The sequence below is a fragment of the Colias eurytheme genome, chromosome 5 (assembly GCF_061535395.1).
Source record: "Colias eurytheme isolate Ceu_HAF_F1 chromosome 5, ilColEury1 Martin Lab GWU primary, whole genome shotgun sequence".
NCBI classification, from domain to species: domain Eukaryota; kingdom Metazoa; phylum Arthropoda; class Insecta; order Lepidoptera; family Pieridae; genus Colias; species Colias eurytheme.
In genome coordinates, this window is record NC_142984.1 from 4975564 (window position 1) to 4996682 (window position 21119).

The 21119-nt window shown below is 31.8% G+C and overlaps 1 long non-coding RNA gene across 1 annotated transcript; it reads right to left on the bottom strand.

Annotated features, from left to right (window-relative positions):
- Positions 1–885: 885 nt before the first annotated feature.
- Positions 886–19857, bottom strand: LOC149908424 (uncharacterized). Its single transcript, XR_016456747.1, has 3 exons — positions 19795–19857; positions 4374–4466; positions 886–974 (listed from the first exon to the last, which is right to left on the bottom strand). It is a non-coding gene; the product is annotated as an uncharacterized LOC149908424 (long non-coding RNA).
- Positions 19858–21119: the final 1262 nt, after the last annotated feature.

Sequence of the window (21119 nt, forward strand, 5' to 3'; positions counted from 1 at the left end):
TGCTGTCTAAATGAAGCATGAACTTTTAATCTAAATACAAATGGATTTAATATTAAAAATAATATTACCTGAAACCATTTAGTAGTATCGAGATTATTATTAAACGCCTGCATGTGTGCGTAAATGATTATTAAAAATCAGGACGCAATTTAAAAACTCGTTGCACTCGTTGTGAATTAATTTCTGTTAAACAACCTTTCTCTTATCACTTGGTACGTAACATCATAAATTCACAGTTTAAGTACCTACCCTGGATCTTGCTATTTATCGATCAGGCCACATGATCTCCGAGATTAAATTGTGTGTAAATTATTAAAATTGTTTCGTGATATTTGGACTTCATTTCTATAGGAAAGCTCTTTGTGGTAGGTATTACAGATAAGTAATACCTAAATGAATTTTAACTAGGTGCCTATATTATATAATAAATAATAATGTAGTATCATCTAAAATTATATTAAAAATATTTATTCAATCAAAATATCATACATTTCCTTCTATGGTTAGATAAGAGTCAATTTTTAATTATCATCTCAAGGTTTCTAGTATGTCATGAGTTCACGACCAAGTCAAACAAACACCATTGCCAAGATAAAATTTATCGTGGCTTAGAAGAGTTATTTATTCTCTTTTTCATATAATTTACTGTGATGATATATATTACAATGTCTACGACAGATTTATCACGTAGCATAATTTAATCTACAGAATATTTTTTTGTTTAACACTTTTATCGGAAATATATTTACGCAACAGCACAACCAGAGTAAAACCATGACTCTACATTTCTATTTCTCAATATTTCCAACTATATTATCTCCTATGATTACATAGAATCAATTATTTTATTAACATATTTCCTATATACATTATACACCCACATTTAGCATATATTAAAGTATAATTATATTATTTCACAATATTCACCTTGTCGTAAACTAGCTAGCGACGTCTGCGTGAACGGGCACTGTAACCTGTAAGCAAAATGTTAAACACAAAGTTATAAATAAGATAACTATTTAATATTTATATAGGAATAGATTTTTAGTCCATATAAGCACATAAACATTTGGTTTTCCAACGCTTTTCACTATTTAATATTACTTATTTATTCAAGTGTATTTAAAATATTATAGTTCGCTACATAATAATACATAGGTACACATTATATAGAGTACCATACAGTTAAATAAAGCTCTTAAGGAATATTGGTTACATAAACAAAGTGTGTTCTGTATATGTGTTAAATAAATTTTGAAATCAATAAGTAATACGTTATAAGGTTAAAAGCAGAGTGTTTTAAATGTACAGAAAGGTGAACACATGCCGGTCTATTTCGAGATGCCGTACTCCACCCATCACTCGCATTGACAAAGCCCTGCCATTCCCTACTTTATTTGTTGGCCTTACTTCGATACGAATATAAATAAATCCTTTCTAAGTCATTCGATACGGCGGAAAGTCACGAAGTTTACATAAAATAGGTGATTTGCGCCGAATGCCACGGTTTTTTCCAACCGTCATCGGGGTGTGGAACGCACCAACCCACTTATATTTGATCGAAAAAATATGTTTACAGGATTTTTTCTTTAACGATCAAGAGACTTGGACGTGTTAGCGATCGTAAAATGCTGTTTTGTGTTTTGTAACAATTACCCGTGTTTCCGTAGAGCTTGATTTTAAACAGATTTTCACGTGCTTCGAAAATAAATGGCACTATGATTAATGATCTTGCTATAGACCATTTGTTTACTGAGTAACTATTACATAAACCGAGGTAAGTTTATTTTATTTAACAAAAATACCACATTTTCTTTCTATAAAACAACCTTGTACACAAGTACAATTTTGAAGCTCTACATAATGTAAACTTTGTTATCGACCTTTCAATTCTATATGCCACAGCCACGCTCCTATCACGATCGTAGTCTGAAGTATTTTTTTGTTATTTTGATTCAAGTATGGGTAAATAGCAGCTTAACTATGGCACGGAGCACTCGACGCGACATTTACGACTCAATTCCAAAGCAAAGGCAGCCGCAGCCGGCGACTATTTTCATTACCAATTTAATTAGATCTATCGCCACCGCTACGTTAAAAGAAAAGCTGCGCGATATTGAAGGGTCTTCTTACATTGGATATATGGAAAGGTTCAATGGTGTGGTGACAGGACGAGTTTGGATGCACATATCTCAGCCTGTCGGGTCTCGTTATCTTAACAATTATTATTTTTGTTTTTTACAAAACGCTCCCACGCTTATACAAAATGATAGTTTAATATTTTACCTTCTGTTATAATACTATGAGCTGTCCAAGAATGTAATCAATACGTTTGCGCAAATTTGAATATTGCGAATAACATGGGATATATTATCGTAGCGTAAACAGATCTGTTTACGTAACATAAAGACATATTTACAATAACAGTAGGAGGGGAGTGTGAGATTGTCCGAGAGTTTAATGGCGCGAAAACTGACTGGATCATATCCCTGAGTTTACGACATGAAAGCAAACGGCCGATTCATTTGCAATTCTAACTGCGATTTAGCAACGGTTCAACGGCGATTTTCCTACAAACATCACAAACGAATTTCATATTGAACATTATTCCTGAAACCAGACATAAGATATTTGGACTCTATCGCAGCGAGTAGGTAGGTACTCCGAGAATGGCCGCGTAGCAAATATTTAACTACGATTTAATATCAGTATGTGTATTGATTCATGCAATTTGTTATTCCATAGATTAGTTTAACCATATTTTGCTTTATTTATGCAAAATGTGGTTAAACTATTATATTATATTTTTTTATTATGGAGTCCAACGAATTAACATATACATATCGTAACGTATATCTTAATTCATTCGACTCAACATACCTACCTGATAGCTTGTCGTAATATAATTTATATCTTATTTGAATAATAAAGTGGATGCAATGAATTATTTAATAGCAAAAGCCATCGACCACCTAATGTATACGAGCGCAGAAATGAAATTTCCCATCGGAACTCCCTCGATCACTTACCTACCAGATTAGGTTCTACGCACTTGACGCACATACTAAGCCATGTGTTACTCGGTGGTCTAGCCAATCTGTATTCGATTCACTCATGCAGCTGATATTATCGTCAAGGACAAGATTTGTGATTCGTTCGATCGCCCGGAATAGATCATCCGTTCGATATACGAGACAACTGATGAATTAGAAGTTTGTAACATTTTCATGTGAATAACCCAATTTCTAGCGACAATTTTTGATCGCCTCTTTTTTTATTCATTTAAATTTTTTTTTTCAATTAGATCATTATTTCTAGTATGGATATGTCGGTAATATCCATACATACTAGAAATAATGTATCTTTTTATAAAAAAACTTGTTTACCTAATTATCCTTCTATGTAATAATATATTTTATTAATAACGGAGCTATTTGTGTAATTTAACAATTAATATGCTGATTTATTAATATTTGTCTGACAAGTTCATGCACGACGATGTGATTAAAATGTCCCCGTCGACATTACAATCGCTACAATGTTGTGTGACTTTTTGTATATAATTTGCTCGGCGATAAATTAAAGCATTAAATTAACATGCCGCGGCAAACTTAAACAGTATAATGGTACCCTTTCAAACCATAATTTCCTTAAGTTATTATCCATGTGATACAATAAGTTCTATGTCTTTCAGAGGGACGGCTTTTTGTCACACATGATTAATATACAAGCGTAGTTGTTATATATACAAGTTTTACCTATATAGACATGCACGTATTCCTTCTTCAGATTTTACGTGCATTTTAAAGTAGGTATATAAAAGGTCTTTAACCTTAAAACACACATATAAAGTAAATTTTAAGGCGTAATCCTAACGTAATAAAAATGCAAAAAAGCACAAACTTTGACAACGAGCACACGTCTTCTCATGCACATTTTATGCATTTCGTGCTTCTACCTGACTGTTTTATATCCACAGTACAAATACTCGTGTGAACAAAATATTCGTTGACATATTTTAATATCGTCCCAAGTTTTGCAATAAAAAGGAATAAATTTGGGAAAGGGAAGTGAAGTAAAGTAATAGTTCAACCACAAATTGAAATATGTACGCGCTGCGTGTTACATGCAAATAAACTACCTATTTTTATTGCTAAAGGAAAGTTGTAGCATGTTTGTAATCTCCATACTATATTATTTCGTTTGTATATTCAATATTTATATATATTAAGCAATATAAGTAATAAACTGCCCCAATTTTTTGTTCTCCAAAAACGAGTTTATATTATACGCATCGCGATCAACTGTCTAGATAAATATGAAGCCATAATAGAAAGCAAAATAAAAACAAAAATAAAAGATCAAATTCAAACCTTAGTATCATGTTCTGTGTGGCGTCGTCGCCTCACCTGTTAGTAAGGGCCGACCGCGAGGCTCACCGCGCTCGAACCTTACCCCCTACACGTCTGAAACAAAAAATACCATAGTAAGTTTATTTATTTATTATATAAATAAATAATATTATAAGACGGATATTTGAACAGAGGTTGAAAACTCATGAACTAATAAAAGCTGTTCAAATGTAGAGATCCACTTACCACGTTTAGGACCTATTAAAGTGGTAGGACAGTTTGATCAGAAAATAATTTTCGTAACAAAAACTAAGTTTAAGAAATGAAAAAAAGAATAAAAAGGAGAAATGTCGAAAAGTTCTAATAAAATAGTCAAGAAAATAAGTTCATTCTAAATAACAGTATATATATTATGTATACAAATACAAAAATTAATCTAAATTTTGTAATATAACTATTGAAATAAATTAACCAAATTTTATAACGTATAACGTTACAATATTGTAAACAATGATTCCTTTAGTTCATTCTTAAGTAATTTTATGAACATTAAAAAGCCTACACAGTTAATACTCATTTAAACCCAAGACGCTATTTTACTAGTAAATGTTTAAAAGTAACTCATTATTTGCGACATTGTATTTAATGGAATACTTAACAAGACACGGTTGTTTTATTTTTTATTTTTTTCTTAAAAATACAATAGTAAGTATCCATATGATTGAAGTTAATACGTCGGTAACTTAAACATTTACAATAAACATATTACATATATTATACCTATGTCCCAGAAAGAGAAAATAACAACTTTATTAGTTTAGCATCCCAGCAATATATATTTCAACCATTTCGTTGTTTTAACTAGGTATATATTAAGAATGTTTAAAATAGCTCATGCCTTCTTAACGAGAAGATCCTTTTGGGGTGAAGCAATTTTAAGAACTGGTAGGGCATGATATTTATCTGATTCTTCGACACAGCACAATAATATGTGGGGTAATTATAGAGTGGGTTATGAATACGTGATGATATGCCTGTATGATTATTTTTAAAATATGAAGCGAGATAGATATCATCATCATAAGAAATATAGGACTATTTTAAGCTCCGCGTCTTCGTATGACGGTGGCAGATGAAACTTGAAGATTTCATACTGTAAGTAAATGGTAAATATATAATAAGATATATATTATACCTACTGATCGATAAATAATACGTAATTTATAAAATTGTATACTATCAAGGTTAATTGTTTGAATAAATACGATCGTTTTAAACTTCCTTACCATTTTACAATACATTCCAAACTCATAAAAAATGAAGTGAATTTAAAGAGGGTCGTAGAAAACTCAAGAAATCTCAGTAATAAGTGCCCACGAGTGCTGAATTTATTTTATCGTTTGTTCCACTCAAGGAATAAGACTGTCAAGCATTCCCAATATTTTCTCGTAATTTGTCTTCGTATTTTTTCGTTGTGGTCATAAAATATTTACGGGGTTTGAATGAATACAGGAGTGGTGAGGTACACGGTTTCCACTTCAGTAAATTAATTTATGTCCCGAAGAAAATATTATTGTTTACAATATACTTAATCAGGGGAAAGCGGTAGTCAAATAATTAGAATAATGAGCATTTATTTCACACCTACATGGTAAAATAATTGTGTGACTGAAGTGACTGAAATTTTACCACATGTAGGTATTTGCTCCGAATCGTAGTTGAGTATTTGAATGCATAAGGTTCCATAAAGTATCTATATAAAATGTACATAAGGAGTCATACAAATGAAACCATAGAGAATGATGACACCACGTCAGAATGTAGCGAATTGCATCCTTATTTGGGTACATTGCACTTGAAGGTTTCGAAGAACTGCAGTATCAAGGATCTTGCAAGTCGTTACAGATGCAACGATGTGCTTTTAGATAGCGTTTAGCCTCGCCTCGAGCATAATTAGACAGGTTGTTGACTGCGATAAACCGTGCCTACATGTTATATGTTCTTGTCAACATAATAAGTATTTACTATAGCAGAACCACTTCAAGCAAACCACCACTTATTCACATCCTGACTTGTTAGCGCGAATTAAAATAATGAAGACAACTCAGTACAAAGTAAATAGGTAGCGGTCGCGCTTTGTAATCAGACAGGTAGAGAATAAAATAATACTCATTAATCAGTATAACTTGCTAATGCTCCTATTATAATAAAAGAGGCGAAAGTATATTACTTTGTAACTAACCTACACGGCTATGAGAATAATTGTAGAATGTAGAGTCTATAATAATGTCACACCTACACTCGAAACAGTGTTCTTTTCAATAACGACTAACAATAATAATTAACAAGCACATTAATTAATAATATGTAGCGCCATGGGTATAGCTATTTTGTTTTTCTGAATAATTTAACCTTTTCATATAATTTCCCATTATTTTATACTTTAAAAGCTATCTTGTTCCTTATGCACATATCAAATGAAATTAAGCAATTTGCTCTGAGAGCCAAGATACCTTAATATTTATTTTGGCGAGTGCATAAGTGCATTACGTGAAGTTTTATGGAGTTTAATGTCATATTTAGGGGGCGGAGATAAATGCATCTCTTTGTTTTGCAGGTTTATGTCCGAGTTTATTACGACATCGCTATGTAACCGCTCGCTGAGAATAATCTTTATATTTACATAGAAGTAATGCTATAAAAATCCAGGACATGCTGCCTTCTAACCGTTGAATAAATTATAATACAGATTCATTGAATAATATAATGTTTTAATACCTACATTTTATCCTATAGGAAGGTTCCTTCATTTATTAAGCATCAGATAAATAAATACATGTGAATGCAAATATTGTTTCCATTGGCCTTACTATCAAGCTAGTGGTTGTATTATTATCTTAGATTATTATTTATAAACCATATTAATTTTATTACAGTTTTCTAAATTCATTTTGTTTTAGAAACTCTTTTACTTCGTACGTAGATATCGTAGCCAACTTGGCATACATTTCGAAATTTAATTTTCAGTGAATGCGAAACCCAAGAAATTGCATTATATCGGTTATTGCACATTGCAATATGAGATAAGCAGGGAGGGAATTTGACCGCCCGCTACGTTTCAATATATTCTGACGACATGTGTCCACGAGTGGTTTTGTAGGTACACTTTTATTAAAACAACTCACTTTGTTTATTTTGTATTATTAGTATTCCTTGTTATTATTAAGATCACGTGTGTGTGTCTATTGCCTAGCATAGACATAAAATAGTATTACGTTTAATATTTTTATATATGAGAATGACAGAAAGTATAAACAAAATATATGATTTACATTCTAATAAGAATTAAAACGAAGAAGAACAATTAAGAAACATACACTATCTATTAAATAGGAGCACGCACGGAAATCTTAAATTATCTCACCACCATGGCTTGCATGAAAAAATCTTGTTACATTGGTTACATCTGGCCTGAAAATGATTTTAGCCGCGCTCCTAATTCTGCTACATTTGCGATGAGCTTAACAAGAACGAGCGAGCGGCGCGCTTTTCATCTCAGAAGCGCAACATTTACATTTTCGTCTCATTTATTTGCTATTTCGGGCCAACTCAGCCCTCCCCTCCCCTCGCACCTCCCTACAATGAATAAGTCTTTCCGTGCGTCAGACGAGAGTAAAAACGGAATTGGGAAGGAACGCTCTATAAAGTCTAATTAACTTTGAAGTGAAGGCACAAATGTAAGGAAATATAAAAAGGTCCGTAGGAGAGATGAATTTACAACGAAGCTTCCTCACAAATTCTTGTACACAACACAAATTAGACAGGCAACAATGAACATCCTTTTAAATAAAAATAAATCTTGTTAATAAATAAACGTAAATCAAAACGACAATATTCATTTAGCTGACGCTTGCTAAAAAAGGAAGCGGGGCACGTGATAGGAATTTAATGCATTTCTGTTTATATTGAGATATTTTCAAAGAAAAAACCCTACGTTGTTATTCAGCGGTCGTCTCATATAAAAGTAATGTATCCCTTTTGTCTCGGGGCGGCTCCCGTTTCCTAATAGAAATTATTATATTGCCACCCCCTTGCTTGTCATTCGCGGCCTACCTTTTAGCAGGAAGCAACTGTTTTTCGTGATTCAACTATAAATTCGACCATTGAGTCACTTTTTAAAACCATCAAGCTTCCAAACCATAATGGCATAATTAAAGATTACAAAAAATATTACCTATATAAAAGCACATACCTAACCACTGTAATTAGGTTAAAGCATCTTGAAGAAGGTATATACGAACCCATAAGCATAGGTAGTTGTGCTAATATAGAGTTCCTACAGATAATTTTATACCTGCGTAGTGCGTATATTTATTTTCACTTCTAAACTTACCATCGTATCTAACCTAACTCTGAGGTAGGTAAATATTTTACAATATATTCTACAAATTACTTCAATATCTGAATGTTACCTACATATATTTTTATGTTGCGCGCACATCTCGGGCCAGATTTCTGATAGAAAAACGAGTGAGGCCCAAACCGCCCCCGAATATAAATCGCCTTGTTATATTTTCCGGGACATTGGGATTCATGGAGTTTGTGAGCCCTGACGACAAGCTTCTGCGAGAATAGCTACGTTTCCATATTATATTAACGTCAGACTTTTTTCTATTATTTATGATAAGACAATTTATCAGTTGCAAATTAGAATCAGGAATATAATAACTTTATAGGTATGTTTATTTAATTTAAATACACCGCATTCATAGTTTTCATCGAAAATTTCAGCTTAGATAAAGAAATATAAAATTTGCTTTTCATATTCTTTTAATTAATATTCACGTTCTGTTTTATCATTGCCAAGACATTATCCACCATTGCCCCAAAATATTATTCAGAAATATAATGCAAATACAAACATCGTCAAAATATGTATATCAATGTATTTCTTCCCTCTTTAGGCGAGGGTGCTTAATAGCCCTTATTTCGTCCATCTCCTTTGTAATTATAATGCAAAATTATTTCATAAATATACAGCATTGAAATAAGAAATGTTTGTTTTTTTTTTCGGATTAAACGTAACATAAAGTCCAAGTTTACCTGCTTTCGGGTTATACGTAGGTGACATAAATTCTAGGTTTACCTGCATTATAAATTATTTTGGTAAAATAACTATAACAGTATCTTAATTATATTATAACCCATTACCCATTAATTATATATATAATAGTGAGGTGCCAACAACATGATTGCTTTTAATCCTGTCAAGTAAGTTAAAAACAAGTTCTGTCGTTGAAATTAAGAAATAACAATTTGCATTTAAATTAGATTGTCGTTTTTCCATTAGTTAGGTTAGTTAGAAAACAACGACTTCAACACATTTGACTACATCTATAAAACATTTTTAAACGTAGATACTTATGCATTTTTGTAAACATTTTTTTGTTTTCTATTAATGCAGACTCTAACAGTAGGCATACCTACATTCTTGTGTGTTGAACTGACTTTACTACAATATTATATAGCTTATAATGCATACTAAATCGTTTCATATTATTCGATGTTTTAAAATAATACAGAACAGGACTTTTGGGCAAAATAATTTTGAATGACAATGAGTTGATAGCGGGTTACAAATGAACAAAGAAAGGTACAAAGGACGGTTACGCAACACGACAAAGGGTGAAAGGCTCTATGAATATGAATGAATTGCTTGGCGAAATTGGGCCACATTTCAACTTTCCCATTTTTTGCCGACAGTGTGACCTATTGTTTACAATTTATCTGGAACAATCTGAAGAACAGGCATTGCAAAACATAGATACAGATTGTGGAATATAAATTAGAGTTTTCGGCTATTTTAACACTTTTGTTATATTTTATACACTTAATTGTCATAAAAACAAACAGAACAACAAAAAGTGTCATCGCCGCATCTACAAAATTAACGAAATTATTTAGTTTAAATGTTTTATAATTCAGCCAGCTCCCTAGTGTGAGAAAATCATTTCAGTAGAAAGTTTTACTGCCGCTTTTGTGATTCTCCGGGAGCCTAATTTTCTCGATTTTCCCAGTTCCCTCGACCGTTTGGACCGGGTATTTATTAAACGGCCGGGTAAGGGCGTAACTTTGTGCGGACCGCAAACTAAGCCCGGCTATGCTTCTCTAAATGAAGATTTGGCTTAATATCGAGTGTACGTTGAAACGTATGTGTTGTTACTTGTAGTTTCTGAATATATTTCTAACTAAAAAAAATTTCCAACTGATATTTATAGCTATTTGTTTAAAACAGTTCGTAAATATAAATAAATAGTCGGCATTGTTCTCATATTTTTATACTCTATCTTTATAATATTATTGGTAAGCAGTATTAGATAGAGAGTTATCAGTAACACAACTATAGATTATACATACCTACCTACAAAATATAGATATTAGTTAAAAGACTATATATACCTATACCTATTTGGTAGAAAACTTTGTATTTGAATAATAAATGAGAGATATAAAGTTTTAATTTACCTATCAAAATAGCGCATTTTCAAAACAAAGCATAACTTCTAATAGAGCATATACATAATAGTTATACAAGAATATCGCATCCATAGCTTCCAAGTTCCAACTCGCCGGAAACCTTATCTCAACTCAACTTAAACAACTTACATCGTACAACTTTTGTCATAACGAATCCCGGGATATGTTTGGAAGCTCTAACAGTAATCTCGATTTACTCACGTCCGAATAAAGTATAAATTCTAATGACCTAGATAGGTGGATACAGCCTTTTAAAAAGGCATGTAGGTAAGCTGAGCTAGATGTGTCTACGTAAGTATAGAAGTTTCAGCTTGTATAAAACTTAAACCAACCGCATTATAATCTTATAAGTCCACATTCATTTCAGACTAATGATAAAAAATAACTAGACGAGCAGGTGCTAAGTTATAAGCAGTTAGTACTTAAAGAGGTACAAAAAAAATATAAAATCATCATTACAGATTTATTTTTTTAGATGTAAGTATCTAAATGTATTAAAATAATTGCTGTAATTTAAATATTCGTAGTATATAGGCAACGTATTCTATTATCTGTATAGTTACCTACATTGGGCTGAGGTGTAATAAAAAACTGTCTTCTATTCTACCGCGATGTGGATGTTGAAAAAAAACGATTTAATTCATAAAAATACGAGACAGACGATTGTCAGATATGTTTGCGGAGGGCAAATGTGCCGAATCGCTGAGCAAGACGATCGTAAATCGTCGAACCGCCGACGGATGAAAATAAGCGAGCGACACGATTCACTTGGAATCACAAACAATACTGTCTGTTCTTGTTTATTTTGCTTTGCTGGATATATCATTGTTTTTATACGTTTTAAGACTTGAATGATTCAATGATAGCCTTGTTACCATTCCTAAATGATATCTATATATTATAATTAATTTAGTAATTTGTGTCTCTATCGACGTCTCTACATGAAAATAATAACGACGTTTTACTTTGTTTAAGAGGAAAAACAAGATAGATAAACTTAATATAAAATATTAGTTAATTATTGACATTTAAAAATATAGCTAATCTTTACAACTACGGAAAATAAAATTGGTTTTATTCTACAATTATGAAATTTAATGAGTTTTATGGCATAAAAAACGAAATCTCGTGCAAATTTGTATTTTCCAATTTAATTCCACCCATAAAAACACAGGTGTTTTAAACAAAATACGTTATATCGATTACGTTCAAATTGACATTGGATTATAAAAATGCAATAATCATAATCCGTAAGAAGTAATCAAATTTCACCGTTATGTTATTAAGATAAGGTGGATATTAGGTTGTCAGGTTGGTCGATTAGTTTGAAAAGCTCCAATCGTGCCGGTTCGGACGCGCGGCTTTTATAAATACACCGTGCGGCAACCATGTTGCCTTACGCGCCAATCACAGAGCATCCCGACGAGATGGAGCATGGCGGATACCTATGGGCATTATCACTCCCTATTATTATATCAGATCAAAGGATGGCCGTCTGGATTCGGCTTGGACCACAATCAAGAATTTTAAAATGCACTGAGGTCAACGGCGACACTCAACGATCATTTTACCGTGTTTACGGAGAGGAAACATGGATTTCGTTTTAAATTTATTTTTAATTCACATTAATTGAAAAATTCTGTATCAGAATTGAGACATGTTGAAAATTGAAAATAAGTTATATTTCTTAACTATGAAAACATAGTTTATATAAAATACTAGAATGTAGAGACTCTCATTAATAGGTCTAATATTATGTTGTAGAGTTTTGATAAAGTTTTTTATATTATTCTTAGGCTGTACAATAATACAAATGTCTCAAATAAATGAATTTATTTGTTATTGACCTATTGTTACGTTTAACAAGTGAGCAGAATTTTAAACGTCCACAACTGGTTTTAATGAATTAGGTGTTAACTACTTACTCATGTATCGATAGAGCTAGTTTAATAGTTGTCTAATGACAAGATAACGAGTCGAGTATGAGTGCAAGTAGATATTTACATTTAAACGAGCTTGATAAGTCTGTGACTGAAATATGGTAACAGATGTTTAGGGTGAACGACCCTCAGTACACTCCCGCGGCCCGCCCGCTCGTCCGTGATTTATACATGCGCCTACGCAGCTTGTAATCGATGTCGAGGAAAATTTCTTAATTTGGTAAGAGTAATGGTCCCTGCGGTAAATGAAGTCATTAACTGAGGTAATTAATTGAATCTGTTTGTATAAAATAATGTTACGATATACAATATAACGCGGGCACCCTTTTAATTTTATATCGAAGCTCACTGCGATCTGCATTATCATAAACTGTCATTAAAATTTTAAATACAACCTGAATTTCTTTGAAAAATTTTACCTCTCTTAATATCGCTCTTTTATTCAAGAATAATGCGGTAGTTAAGCAGATAAGTAAGAAAAATATAAAAGAGAAAAATTCCTTCCTTTGTTTCCATCACGTTATTATTTGGACGATTTAATAGACAGGTTGGAGGGCCGTGGATTGCTCGAGGTGATTTAAGAAAATTACATTATAAAAAGTAAAAAACGAATGGCTAGGGTGGGCGCGGCGTCTCTCAAAGACATTATTATAAATTTACCAATTTAAATTCAAATATGAGCCCGTCCATCCGACGCTCGAATCGAATTGTATTATGATCCAATATCTCATATTTCGAACCCATTGTTGTTGTTATTTTATGTTAAGATAATATAATACCCATGCTACTTGTATAAATTGTAAGTTTAAATGAAAACACGGTCTTTAAACAACAATATGCTAGTCAGTATTATTTACGTTTTACTACCGTCTATTCTCAAATTGGAAAAGAAAACACGAGTCGAATCTACGAGTAACTGAAGTTAAACAGTAAAAACTTTCTTTGTTACCCGATACTATCGGTAACTCCTCGAACTTAATTCTCATTTCAGAGGAAAACTGCGAACGAAGGGTTAAATGACATTTACGAGACCCAATATCTACCTTTACCTACATTACTTTAGATTAACGTTATATTAAAACATGGCAGCCGGATTAATTTGATCAAAATCGTGGGCGGTATGAAAACTTTTTAAATTAAAGTCAGATACGGTTAACGCTGGTAGATTTAATCTTTATTCGGAATATTAATATTCGTTTTATAACTTTTTGTGGGTTTGCGTTATGTAAGTTTATTTTAGGAATTTCCCAATGTATTGGAAAATAACGTATCAAATATCTACCAGTGTCCATTACCTACTTATAGAACATCATGGGATTTTACAATAGGGAAAATAAGTATTTGTTTTTTTACCGAAATTCACAGGAAAGACGAAGTTTTATAAGTAACTACTTCTAATACTTTTACAGTAACTGTTTTAAGGAGTTTCTTAACTTTATTCTTGTTTTTATATAGCTACCTATATTTCCTAGTTAGTTGTGAACTTGTGAGCATACAACATAATTTCAAAAACTAAATGTATTTTAAATTCAAGACTCTACATTTTTCTTTTTCAAAGATTTTACGTTATATGAGCACAGCTAAAACGGCGTTAAATTATAGGTATGTCTGATTCCGAGCTCCGGGTTGCAATTACGAAATATCCAAGCGATCCAATTAAAACGTTTATCCGCAGAATTCCGCAGGCAAGGAAACTTTCCAAGATTCCTTCATCCACGCTTCGTCGGCTAATGACTTCGGAATTCTTAAGATATCTCTCACTCGCAATGTTACTCGCTCTACGGCACGTTGATATAGCACTTATATCGATGTAGGTTAATACATTTTTATCGTACAATAATATTACATGGATATTTACATGCATAGAATCAATTAGTTATATGTACGTCTTTATCAGTGTACATCCTGTGGTGTCGTTTAGTTTCAATCGGTATCTACCTATATCGATAAGAAAATTATCCAGCACAATTTTGCGTATAGGTATCTTGTTCATAATTACCCTGTGCATTAGGTATAGATAAATCATCGAAATAATGAGATGTAAACATCGAAAAACCGTCTTAACGTTGATCTATGAAAGTAAACAAATGGTTTGGACTAAGTAAAAGGATAAGGAAAGTAAAGCTATTGCGGTGAGAGGGGCCATTATCCTAAACGCAGAGCGCTCGGCACGCATTCACCATATTTAACTAAGAGTAATATAAAACAATATGAGTGTATCGCTTAAGAGTTCGCTACATAAAGCTCGCCCCGAGAATAAATGGATTACTTATGTCCGCGGTGCTCCATCTAGCGGGGGGCTTCCGAACTGTATGAGTTATTGTTATTGCGTGGATTTCCCCGCTTCCGATGTGTTGCCACTTACGCCCCTATCGTGAGGAAACTCGTAAAAATCTGAACGTCTTATTAAATTGATTACATTTACAAATGTGTACAAAAAGGTACCAGAAAAAAGCATTTAAATCATGTAAGTATCAATCCTATACTTTCAAATTATACCTACATACAAGTATTTCCACTTATGAGATTTATTTACGCATTTCAAATAAAAAGGATTGTATCAAACTGTATAGTATTTATATTCTAATTTGTAGATCCTGAGATCGTGCCCTTGATATATAATGATATTGACTTCAATATCATTATATATCAAGGGCACTTTAACTTTAAAGTACAAGCCGTTAATGTTTGTAAAATAATCTATTCTGGGAGAGTGATAGTAAGGTCTTATTAGTGCGAGGCCGTAAACCCTTCGTTACAAACGCATATTTCATTGAGAACATTAGAACACCCGCGTAGACGCTACTGCACCAAGATAGTTAAATGCTTACATTGATCATTGTACTGATTTCACTCAACTACTGCTCATATCAAGGGATCTTCAAGATAGTGCGAATAAAAACATACATAATGATACGATAAATCAATGTACCTAAAACAAATCTGCAAATATAAGTAATATACGTATATTATCTAGTTAATGGTAAGCACGCGAACTCTATTCATTGTCGTTTTAATAGCGCAGATTTCATTATGTTGTTGAAATTCTCAAATAAATGTAGACATGTCTGATATTTAATTACAATTATATTATCCTACCTAGACGGGTAGGTTCTCTATGGTTACCTATTCGGTTTATGATAGGAAAATTAATTATTTACAAAGAAAAAAAAATTTCCTATACCTACCTACTAATTAAAAAGGGTAAAAAATTGCTTCATATAGATAAGTATTATGAACACTGCAAAATAATAACATAAGTTTATCGACAGTGTTTTAATACATGTTTACCTACCTATTGTCTCCATAAAAACGTTTAAAGAACGGCAGATAATGGGTAATATGTTCATACGTGGGAATTAACTTGCCGTGAAGTAAAATCATAAACTTGAAGCGAAGTCCGTATCAGTTTTTAATAAGATTATATATCCGAGACCACACAGGATGCCACAAGACTGGTTACTTTAACTTGATAATTCAATTCAAACATCCATTAAGATGCCATAAAACTGACTTTGGTATTATTTCTTTTAATGCAAGCTCGCTTGTGATACTCGACTCTATGATGAAAAACTTATACGCAAGTTGATAAAACGCAAAACTTCATAAATAAGAAGTCTCCTATTTTTAACGTATTTTTTTTTATATGCTAGAGGTTTTCTTAATTAGGTCCATAGGTAGGATATCTACATTTAAAGTCAATAAAATGGAAAACATTTTACCATTACCACTACATTAAATTGCAGGTGTACAACGTACACCTGAATAAGTAATTCATACCTATATAATTTCCACCGTACCATCCATAGGTATATAATTTTATCTTTTAGTACCTACCTAGATATCCAAGTTTAAAATTATAGGTTATACGAAGATATAATACTGTCAGTAATTATAAAAATTTAAATAAAGCTGATGGCACTTTTTTATTTTTATTTTTTTTCAAGTGGGGAAATCTTGCCTAAAATACCCACGGCTCCCGAGGAAGGAGCCATGGGTTATGTCGGATTCCTACCGACTAAAGCCCCACCGTGTACCAACGCGCTGCTACGGGATGCGGGTACACTTTCGCCATCTTCCGCATGAACCTGATGACACCTAATTTATGTTATTATTAACACTATCTTGAATTTTTAAATATGAAAACTTTCTCCTGGAAATTGAGGGATAATAAACATAACGAATTAAACTAGAGATAGATAATTTATAATAAATATAATTGCCTTTATACACGTAGGTATTTTAAAAAATGACGAATAATCCGGATAATCCGGTAATCCTCTATAATCCGGTATAGAAAATTTGATCTCATATTTTATAATTATTTCAAAAATATCAATCGTTAATTCATTTACTTTACCATTTCCTACAGAACGCCGCTCGCCTCCGGTTTTTTACCCTTGAGTAAAACGTTTGAACCAGCGCCAATTTAACACACACGCACGCACTCTGTTTATTTTATTACTGGATTTTAAAAGCAACATTAAATTATTAGTCAAAGCTATCATTTTAAACACAACACAACTGCATTAAATCTAACGGCGTACTGACTCTTTGCAGCTTTCTCTTTACTAGCAAAAAACTAATTTGAATTTTAATAGAGAATTAGGTCAGAATTCTTTTCTAAGAATCGTACGCACAATATGAACAACCATAAACCATAGTTTAAGTAAATATGTATACATATGTTTACACAAATAAATCTTTAATAAATCTAGAAAATTAGTAAATACGCCCCAGTGAATGCTGAGGCACTGATTATCTATACCTATATAATATGATAAGAAATATTATTGTATTTTAATTGAAAACTATATGAAGTAAGCTCGTAATTAGTAGTTAGTTATTCTTAGAAGTAGGTACTCGTAATTATTTGTTAAAGTGAAGGATATTATATTGCTTACAATTGATTAGAGTATTTTTTATTACTTTAGTGGCCACATAATTTGATGTTTTGACGTAGGTAAGTAAGAATTCCAATATACTGTGTGCTTATTATTGTAAATAAAATTGAAACACATTTAAACTGTGACTTTTAAAAAAGTACACCTGTGTAGGTACGTACATAAATTGACATAAAAAAAGCTAATTTTATTAGGTAGAGTACCTACTTAGGTTAGCTCTACTGTGGCTCTACCTATGGCTAATAATTTATTTTACCTATGTAACTAGTAAATACTTATCAAAATAATATTGGCATATTGTGTTATATTATAATAAAAAATTTTAGCCCGGTTTTCTCAAAATTTAAAGTAAGTACCTTAAGAATAATGATCCTTATACGGTTATTTGTTACAGCGCCACCTTGCGTGTACTACTTGAACTTCTATGATTTAATACGGTCCTGCGAGCTTTTTGGAGCTTTCATTCGCATACATTGGAGCATAATTGAATTTGATCAAGAATTCAAACTTGACACTTTTTGTTTAATTTAATATTCCTTAAATTATGTTTTTATTTTTTAATTATGTGTTTAAAAATACCTTCATAATAAAAAGCGCATTTATGAAAAAAGGAATAATTTTAAGTTTAGTAACTTACTTTATTTTTAAATGAAGAACCCATTTTAATTTTATTATATAGATATAAATCAACAAATTTCAAATTCTGACTTGGTAAAAAATAAGCTAACTATTGCTTCTATAAAAGAAATATTTCAAAACTAACAGGCAAAATAATTTTAAACAAAAATATTTTGCATTGTTGTTACTTTGATCACCTTTGATTTATCCCAAAATGTAGAAATATAGAATAGTAAACCAGTAAAGTTTGGTTTCAACGCCATCTCCTTAAAAGTAAGCGAACTAAAATCATTCAGCGACATCAGAGAATGCAAACATTTATTCCAATTTATTATTTTTGAGATTGATTTTTTGCCATGCGCTTTGTGAACAATAAAACTGTTATTTATAGAAAATATCATCAAGATTCATCCTGAAAATTTTATATATTTTGTGCAACATGTTGATGTAAGTAAAGTTTCTTTTAGCTTTCTGCTGGCGGCTTGGCACGCGTCGTTAAAGGAATTTCCCATAGGGATGAGTTGATTCACCGTTGTTAAAAATTATCCTATTTCTAGCCTCCTAATTATTTGGACACAAAAATACGTATCATAACATGAAAAAAAGACAGCAAATACATTTTCCCATATTTGAAATATTAAAGTAGGTTATATTTTTCATCAATTTTAAATGCTCAAAATGCATAAAAAATATTTTCAAAGTATAATGGAGATACCTTTTCATGTTTTGTAATACTACCTAATAAAATAAATATTTTAGAATGAAAAAATTAATTAAAAATTAATCCCTCAACATACTTACTTATTGAGATACAATAGTGAAAGTATTTTGGTACATACATATTATATTATATTATACCAAGATATAATTTATTATAAGATTGAAATCATTCGTCGTTTTTTTTTATACAAAAGAACCAAAAGTTTTGTATACCTGAACTTAGAGCCGTCCCAAATATTACAAAATGTAACGCACACACGTTTAAAGTTTCAATGTGTGTTTATAAGTGATGCTATTACTTGTTCCGAGGCGGCGCCATATTTGTTTATCATCTATCTCTTTTACTCGTGTGTGAAATTACATTGGCTGGTGAAATAGATATTATAACATTATCTCTTTTTCGTAATAGGTAAAAGCTCAAATTCAAGAAGGGGAATGAAAATTTAAAAGCTCTACATTTTGACGTGTTTATATTGTTGCACTTATATTTTTTGTTTTTCTGCTCAAAAGAAACAATTAATTTCACAAAATTATTGTTTTCCTTCAGGTATTGAAAATTGTTTGTTTTTTACCGTATAAATACAAAATACAAGAAAATATAGCAACAAAAAAGTAAAAACAAACAAAGACCCAATGAAAAGTTCTAGTTCCTTCATAGTTACTTAATAGTTAATACATAGGTCTATTTGCTATACCTACTACCTAAAAACATTTTCTACTTACCCAAAAATTAACACGTGTATGAGTTGATTTACTTTTCCCTTTTACACCATCTTGAAAAGATCTGAAACAAAAAAGTCTCCGATAAAGTTTAACTGATATTGCATACCAAGATCCAATAACCTACATGTACATAAGCATTTTTTTAATAATTTATAATCAGTAAACATTATTATATCAGTGTGGATATGGAAACAATCTAAAAAGTTGATAAGTACCTACCTATAAACTTTTGTAATATTAAATAGTTTATTATGGTCGCGTTTCGATTCTATAAAGTTCATATCTCTACATAACCACAGGCCGCTCTATCTAATACTTATGTAGGTATATTAGTCTCGGTATAGATGAGATAGGCGTAATTTATATACGTAGCTATCTCGTTACTCAGATATCCTATATAGAAGCAGGTATGCACGGCTACATAGACACCAGATACTAGACATAAATTAACTCTAGACTGCACTAACCGGGAATATTTACAACCGCAGCGCAAGATAATCTTTACTAAGTGCACATTTTACTGTCTTCGCGAGACCTCAGACACTACTCCGCTTTATGGTAAGTTAAGCAAATATTAATGGCGGCGGATTTATGGCTGCACTCAATTACTATGCTTTTGTTTTAAGTTCATAAGTATTGGTAGCTCATAACAATAACCATTTTGTTTCATTTGAACGGTTGAACTGGACGCAGCTGAATTTATTTCGATCGATACTTGAGCTACCTACTTGAAAGCGTCAATTACCTACGTACTACAAAATCTGTACTTTTATGCTACCGTAATACCTGACCAACAACACTAATATGTACATACATATAACTTGAAATAATGAACAATTAAATGATGGAAAGTAGGTATCCTTATCTTGTAAATGTCGAAAGTAAAACTAAAGTTGGATTGCTAACCTCGAGGAAGTTGAAAAGCTCTCATACAGAGAAAAAATTATGAAAGTCCCTTTAAGTGAAAATTTTACAAAGATAAGCAAAATTTGTATTAATTTAGACGCTTATGTAAACGTCAATGAACTTCAACTCTGATAAAACTAAACCAATCCTCAATCTCTATTTTATAATTTGTCCAAGATAAACGCCGTCATTGCACTAGCAAGTTATTAGTCGATAAAATTTAATTTACAACATATTTGCGGAGGTCAAGACCAGGACCGAGGGCACTCGTCCATACTCATGATTGATACGCAATAAACTCAATTTATTACTATACCGCTATAAACGCGATACTGAATGCCTAATCATCTATTAATCGCAATTTAACGCATCGACACTGTCAAATAATACTAAGGAGCGAGCAATAAAAATTTATTGCG